At 47.4% G+C, this 6549-nt stretch overlaps 1 non-coding gene across 1 annotated transcript; it reads right to left on the bottom strand.

Annotated features, from left to right (window-relative positions):
• Positions 1 to 6165: 6165 nt before the first annotated feature.
• LOC123387458 lies at positions 6166 to 6328 on the bottom strand. Its single transcript, XR_006601910.1, has one exon. It is a non-coding gene; the product is annotated as a U1 spliceosomal RNA (small nuclear RNA).
• Between the last annotated feature and the right edge of the window lie 221 nt (positions 6329 to 6549).

The raw sequence follows: 6549 nt of genomic DNA, 5'->3' as shown, positions 1-6549 counted from the left end.
ATTTATTTATTTATTTGACAGACAGAGATCACAAGTAGGCAGAGAGGCAGGCAGAGAGAGAGGAGGAAGCAGGCTCCCCGCTGAGCAGAGAGCCCGATATGGGGCTCAATCCCAGACCCCGGGATCATGACCTGAGCCGAAGGCAGAGGCTTTAACCCACTGAGCTACCCAGGCGCCCCTCCCTTCACCATTTTAAACTGTACAACTCCGCAAAAAATAAACTGTCCAACTCAGGATTTTAAATATATTCATAAAATTGTGCAACCATCACTACTATCTAATTCCAAAACATTTCCATCACCCTCATAGGAATCAGTAGTAGTCAGTTCCAGTTCCCTCATCTCCCCAGCCCAGCTCTGGCAACCACTAATCTATGACCTTGTCTGCTCTGGACATTCTGGACATTCTGTATGAATGGAATCATACAATAGATTACCTTTCGTGTCTGGCCTCTTTCCCTTGACACAAGGTTTACAAGGCCCATCCATGTTGTAGCATGTGTCCAAACATCATTCCTTTATGGCTGCATAATACTCCATTGTATTTTGTCCAGATATACCATATTTTGTTCACCCATTCATCAGTTGATGGACATGTAAATTCCACTTTTTGGCTACTGTGACCAATGCTGCTATGAATAATGGTGTATGAAAATCTGTTCAAGTCCCCGTTTTCAATTCTTTTGGGTCTATATCCAGACACGGAATTGCTGCATCATATGGAAATTCTATGTTTAATTTTTTAAAAGATTTTATTTACTTATTTGGCAGAGAGAGACACAGCGGGAGAGGGAACACAAGCAGGGAGAGTAGGAGAGGGAGAAGCAGGCTTCCCGCTGAGCAAGGAGCCCAATGTGGGGCTGGATCCCAGGACCCTGGGACCATGACCTGAGCCAAGGGCAGACGCTTAACAACTGAGCCACCCAGGTGCCCTTCTATATTTAATTTTTTGAGGAACCACCATCCTGTTTCCACAGAGGCTATATCATTTTATCCACCAGCAGTATACAAGGGTTTCAGTTCCTCCACATCCCTGCCAATCCTTGATACTATCTGTCTTTGTTTTGTAGCCATCCCAGTGGGCATGAAGCGGTATGCCGTTACAGTTTGTGCTTCTCTAATGACTAATAATGTTGAGCATCTTTTCCCTTACTCCTTGGCTGTTTGTAGATTTTATTTGAAGAAATACCTATTCAGATCCCTTGCTTATTTTTAAATTGGGTCATTTGTCTTTTGTATCGTTGAGTCAAAAGAACTTTTTATATATTCTGGTTAAAATTCCCTTAACTGACATACGACTCACAAATTCTTTCTGCCATTCCATGGACTGTCTTTTCCCTTAGTACGTTCTTCAGTACGAGGATTCTAGGGGTGGCCTCCTGACTCATCACCTTCCTGATTGTGGCCAGAGCTGCTCTGGGGTCTTGTTCTAAGAGTCACTCCGGGAGGTTCATCCCAGAACCCGCTCCTCCAGCCCTTCCAACTATTTCTTTCAACATAGGATTTCCTGTATTAACTCCTTTTCTGCTTGAACTAATTAGGGTCGTTTATGTGTCCTGTGGCTGAGCCCTGACTGATAAAGAGCACACCTTGAAACCTTCCAGCAAGGATAGGACGTGGCATTTTGCTAGAGCTGATGGGAAACCACGCTATAACAATAATACAATCCTGGAAAGTCAGATTTGGAAGCGTCTTTGAAAATCCACTGGTCCAACCCTTTCATTTGCCAAATGGAGAAGGAAATTGAGACGCAATGAGGAAGACACGCAAGCCATGAGGCTGAGTGCCCACAGTTCCCGCAGCTTCTGCCGCAGCCGGTGAACCTGAGCTGATCTTGCTCCACGACATCTGTGATCTAGGTCACATAAATCCAGCCCTCCCAACCTTCCTGCAGCTGATTGGACACAGGATTTGGGCCCAAGCCAAATGTCGCCATGAACAACCTAGATGTGACAGGAACCAACCACGGGTGTGAGACTGCCCAGTATGGGGGACACGAGTGCTAAAGGACACCCAGAGAACATCACCATGTCATTGTCCCTATTCTCCAGGGACCTCAGGGGCTGCTGATGTGTCTTCCCTGCCAACCTCACTTCCTCCCTGTCCTGTCCCTCGCCCCCATTACTGAAAGTCAGCTGAGCCTGGCTCTTCCTTGCCCACTTCTTCCTTGGCCACTGGTTTTCTGGGGATCACAGCTAGATTTAAAAAAAAAAAAGCAGGCCACAGATGCAGATCTGGAATTACAGATCTTGTGCTCTTTCAACTTAGACAAGACAGTGCAACATGCGAGTGGGGGCTTCCTGAGTGCTGGGGGAGTGGAAGAGGCTGCTGGCTCGGGGGGGGGGGTTGAATTCTGAAGCCTGAGTTGTCATCAGAAAGATCCAGCAAGGGCAGGATAACGGCCCCTCATCTTAGCCCTCATTGGAGATGCTGCTTCTCTTTTCTTCTATGGGTCTGCCATTGTGAGTGGCTTGGGAAAGAGTTCTTTCCCGCTTGGCCATTTCTGAGCCCCTGCCTTTGAGGAAGTTCATTCGTTGTTCACTGTATGCGGACAGGGGCCCTGCTCAGACTCTCTGCTTGGACATTGAAACTGACACCCAGAGGCAGACCCAGGCCACAGGGTTGGGAAATCACCGAGTCAAAATGGCACCGGAAACCAAAGATGTGAATGAGGGGAGGATTGGTCTTTCTTTTCTCATAAACTTTTCACTGATGAGAGCCCTGAAAGGAGCAACCAGAGAAGGGGGAAGGGGAGCCCGGAGGGAACAAAACACCGGAAGCCGAGTTGGGGGAGAAGTCCGGGAAGGAAAGCCTGGTGAGCTGACGTGTGGAATGGGTCAAGCTGCCCGAGAACTGGGTTTGTCAGATGGGCAGTAATGGCTAACTTCAGACAGAGCAATTTCAGGAGACAGCAGCAGTAGAGAACGAGTTTCATTCAGCTGAGGTGTGAGTGGACAGGAAGGAGGTAGAGATGGTAGACAATTCTCTCCTAAGAAGGGGAGATATTTTAGGAGAGACTCGTGCATGTTTGGAGTCTCAGGAGGAAACAGGGAGAGAAAGGAAGCGATTTCATGGCTCTCTGCCACTAGAAGCCAGAGAGACAAAATCAGGCACAGGCAGAGGGGTTGGCTGTGGACACAGAAGGGGCCCCTCCCCTCTCAGCTTGGAGGGACATGAAGACAACCATGAGATTTAACGTCCTTCCCAAAGGGGGTAATCTTCACTCTGAGAAGATATACAATGCCTACGACAGAACAGATGGCTGATAAATAAATACCAGGACTTCCTACCCGCCCCCCCCCCCCCGGCTGTGCCGCCTCAGTCCTCTGAGGCCACATGTGACGTCATTTGGGGCTGTTCCAAGGCTAAAGAACACAGCCAGCGCTGGAGAAATGCAAGGCAATCCCAAACTTTTCTGGAATTTCAGAGGGTAGAGGGTGCTTTCTCCTGAGGCTCCTAAGTTGGGAAGACATTAAGGAAGTGTGGATCTTCCACTATGGGGACACACTTCCTGACACTGAAACCACACAGAGAAAGGCAGAACTGAGAAGTGGAAGGCAAGAGACAGGGACACTGTGGGAAGACACCAGACAACATCGTTTTAGGGCTTGGATCAAACCATGCCTAAAGCCCCTGAACTTTCCCATACCATAATCCAACAAATACTTCCCCTTTCTCAAAAGCCCATTTCTGTTAGGCTCCTGTCACCTATACCTGAAGGAAGAGGGGTGATGACCCCTGACTCACAGAACTGGCAGGATTGAGGTGGGGTACAGACAGTGAGGTTTTCCTCATCCCAGTCCGGGAGGTCAGCATGCCCTGCAATGCCACTGCGCTTGAAACTCAGACGCCGTATCTAACACAGGTGGGAGCTTAGAGACTTGGTAGAAATCCGTCACGAGGTTGTGTGTGTCAGATGTTTTCTCAAGCCTTTTATTTGGAGTCAAAGACACAAATTTTGCAGCCAGAATAATGAATAATAAAAGCTAATATTTCTGAGGCGCCTGGGTGGCTCAGTGGGTTAAAGCCTCTGCCTTCGACTCAGGTCATAATCCCAGGGTCCTGGGATCAAGCCCTGCATCCGGCTCTCTGCTCAGCAGGGAGCCTGCTTCCCCCTCTCTCTCTGCCTACTTGTGATCTCTGTCAAATAAATAAATAAAATCTTTAAAAAAAAAAAAAAGCTAATATTTCTGAGGCACCCCTCCTATGCCAGGCTCTAAGAGCTTTACACAAAAGAATTCACCAAATCTTCCCAGTAACACAAAGAAGTAGGTACCACTGCTACTCTCCCATTTTACGTTTGAGAATCTGAGACACACAACAATTTGCCTAAGGTCGCGAAGCTAGACAGGCGAGAGCTACCATTTGAATTCAGGCAGCCTGACCCCTGATGGTGCGTGCCCACGGCTTTGCCAAGACAGACTGCCTGTGGCCAGCACTGGCTGATGGTCACATGCTTTGCAGGATTGAAAAAGCCTGTCTCTTCAGGTCAAAGCTAACATGAGTGGGAACAAAGGCAGGAAGGCAGGAAACATAACGCCGCCCAAGCCCTTCCTGCCTGTCCCCCGTAACAGGACAGTTCCCCGAGGTAAAGAGCCTTCCCCTGGAATGCAGCCTCGTGGTCAGAGCTGACCCCGAGGCAGAAGTAAAGAGGGAGGCCCTGGGCTGAGGATTGGGAGGTCCCGTTGCTGACAGACGCTCCCCCCATACCCCCACCCTCCCACCCCCTCCACCCCCATCAAGATTCAGACACCATAGTTCAGAGTTCTTCTGACTTGGTTCTTAGTAGAGTTATCCAAACATGAACACTTAGAAACCTCCCGCATCTTCTAAGGCAGGGGTTTTCCCCCCAAGAAACCCAAATCCTGACACAAGGAAGCCTGCAGTGATCACCCCAGTGCTATGTCTTGGTTCCCAACAACACTAACAGGATGTCTTCAAAATCCTTCTAAGAGGTGGCCATGAAGTTACAAGAATAGGGGAGACCTGGGGCGCCTGGGTGTCTCAGTCATTAAGCACCTGCCTCTGGCTCAGGTCATGTTCCCAGGGTACTGGGATGGAGCCCCACATCCGGCTCTCTGCTCAGTGGGAGCCTGCTTCTCCCTCACCCACTCCCCTGGCTTGTATTCCTTCTCTCTCTTTGTGTCTCTGTCAAATAAATAAAATCTTAAAAAAAAAAAAATAGGCGCTACCCCCACTAACAGGGCACAGCTGACAGACTGGCTTCACTCATCCTTGCTGTTCTCCCCAAGATGCAACACACACCACTGACCATTGGGTGCTATTTTGTCTCCCCTCCTTTTCCAGGTAGGAGTGTTTATTTAGAATTACCTTGTGTTTCCTCCACCAGTGCACCACGGTATCATGTATGCGGCTGATTCACATTATTGTTTATCTTTAACAATATCTAATAAACATCTAAAACAAAACAAGTGTTTCCCAAACTTCTTGGTCTAAGATCCCCTTACACTCTGAAAAATTGAAGACCTGAAAAAGCTTTTGATTATATGGGTTACAATACTGATGTTTGCCATATTTGAATTAAAGTTAAGAGTTTTAGAGACACCTGGGTGGCTTAGTGGGTTAAGTGCCTGCCTTTGGCTCAGGTCATGAACCCAGGGTCGGAGGATCCCTGCTCAGTGGGGAGTCTGCTTCTCCCTCTGCCTACCGCTCCCCCTGCTTGTGCTCTCCCTCGCCCTCTCTAACAAATAGGTAAATAAAAACTTTTTTAAAAACCATAAAAATAGGGGTGTCTGGGTGGCTCAGTGGGTTAAACCTCCGCCTTCGGCTCAGGTCATCATCCCAGGGTCTTGGGGTCTCTCAGGTCATGATCCCAGGGTCTTGGGATCGAGCCCAGCATAGGGCTTTCTGCTCAGCAGGGAGCCTGCTTCCTCCTCTCTCTCTCTCTCTGCCTGCCTGTCTGCCTGTGATCTCTGTCTGTCAAATAAACAAATAAGATCTTTAAAAAAAAAAAAAAGTCTGGTTTCATAAAAGGCAGCTAGACTCCCGTATCTGCTTCTTTATTCAATCTGTTGAGATATGTTGTTTTAGTTGAAGTATCTGAACAAAATTCAGCCCCATACAGATATAAAAATGGAAAAAGGAGGATTATTTTTAAAAGCCTATTCAGATAACTGTGGAGATTCCTCTTTTTTTCTTTTTTTTTAAGAGAAGAAAACGAACACAGTCCCCACTACCATAAATCATGTAACCAAGTCTCCCACATTTGAGGAAATGAAAAAGGTCAGCAACACCCAGAGTGCAATGGGTGGGTCTAGAACTGGGAAACGCACCTGCATGATCATGCTTTTCCCCTGCTGGGGAAGTCTATGGATATTTCTTTTTGATATTCTATCAAAACTTAACACATGATAGTTCTGTAAAATTTAGTTTCAGGGTGGAACCTGAAACCAGTCAATCTTTCATTAAATTAAAATACATTGGTCCATCTTCCACTTTGAATGCATCTTTTTTTTTTTTAAGATTTTATTTATTTATTTAACAGACAAGAGATCACAAGTAGGCAGAGACGCAGGCGCGGGGGTGGGGG

This window comes from Mustela putorius, unplaced genomic scaffold (genome assembly GCF_011764305.1).
Source record: "Mustela putorius furo isolate JIRA1106 unplaced genomic scaffold, ASM1176430v1.1 tig00003853_pilon_pilon_pilon, whole genome shotgun sequence".
Taxonomy (NCBI): Eukaryota; Metazoa; Chordata; class Mammalia; order Carnivora; family Mustelidae; genus Mustela; species Mustela putorius.
This window is presented reverse-complemented; position numbering and strand designations above follow the sequence as displayed.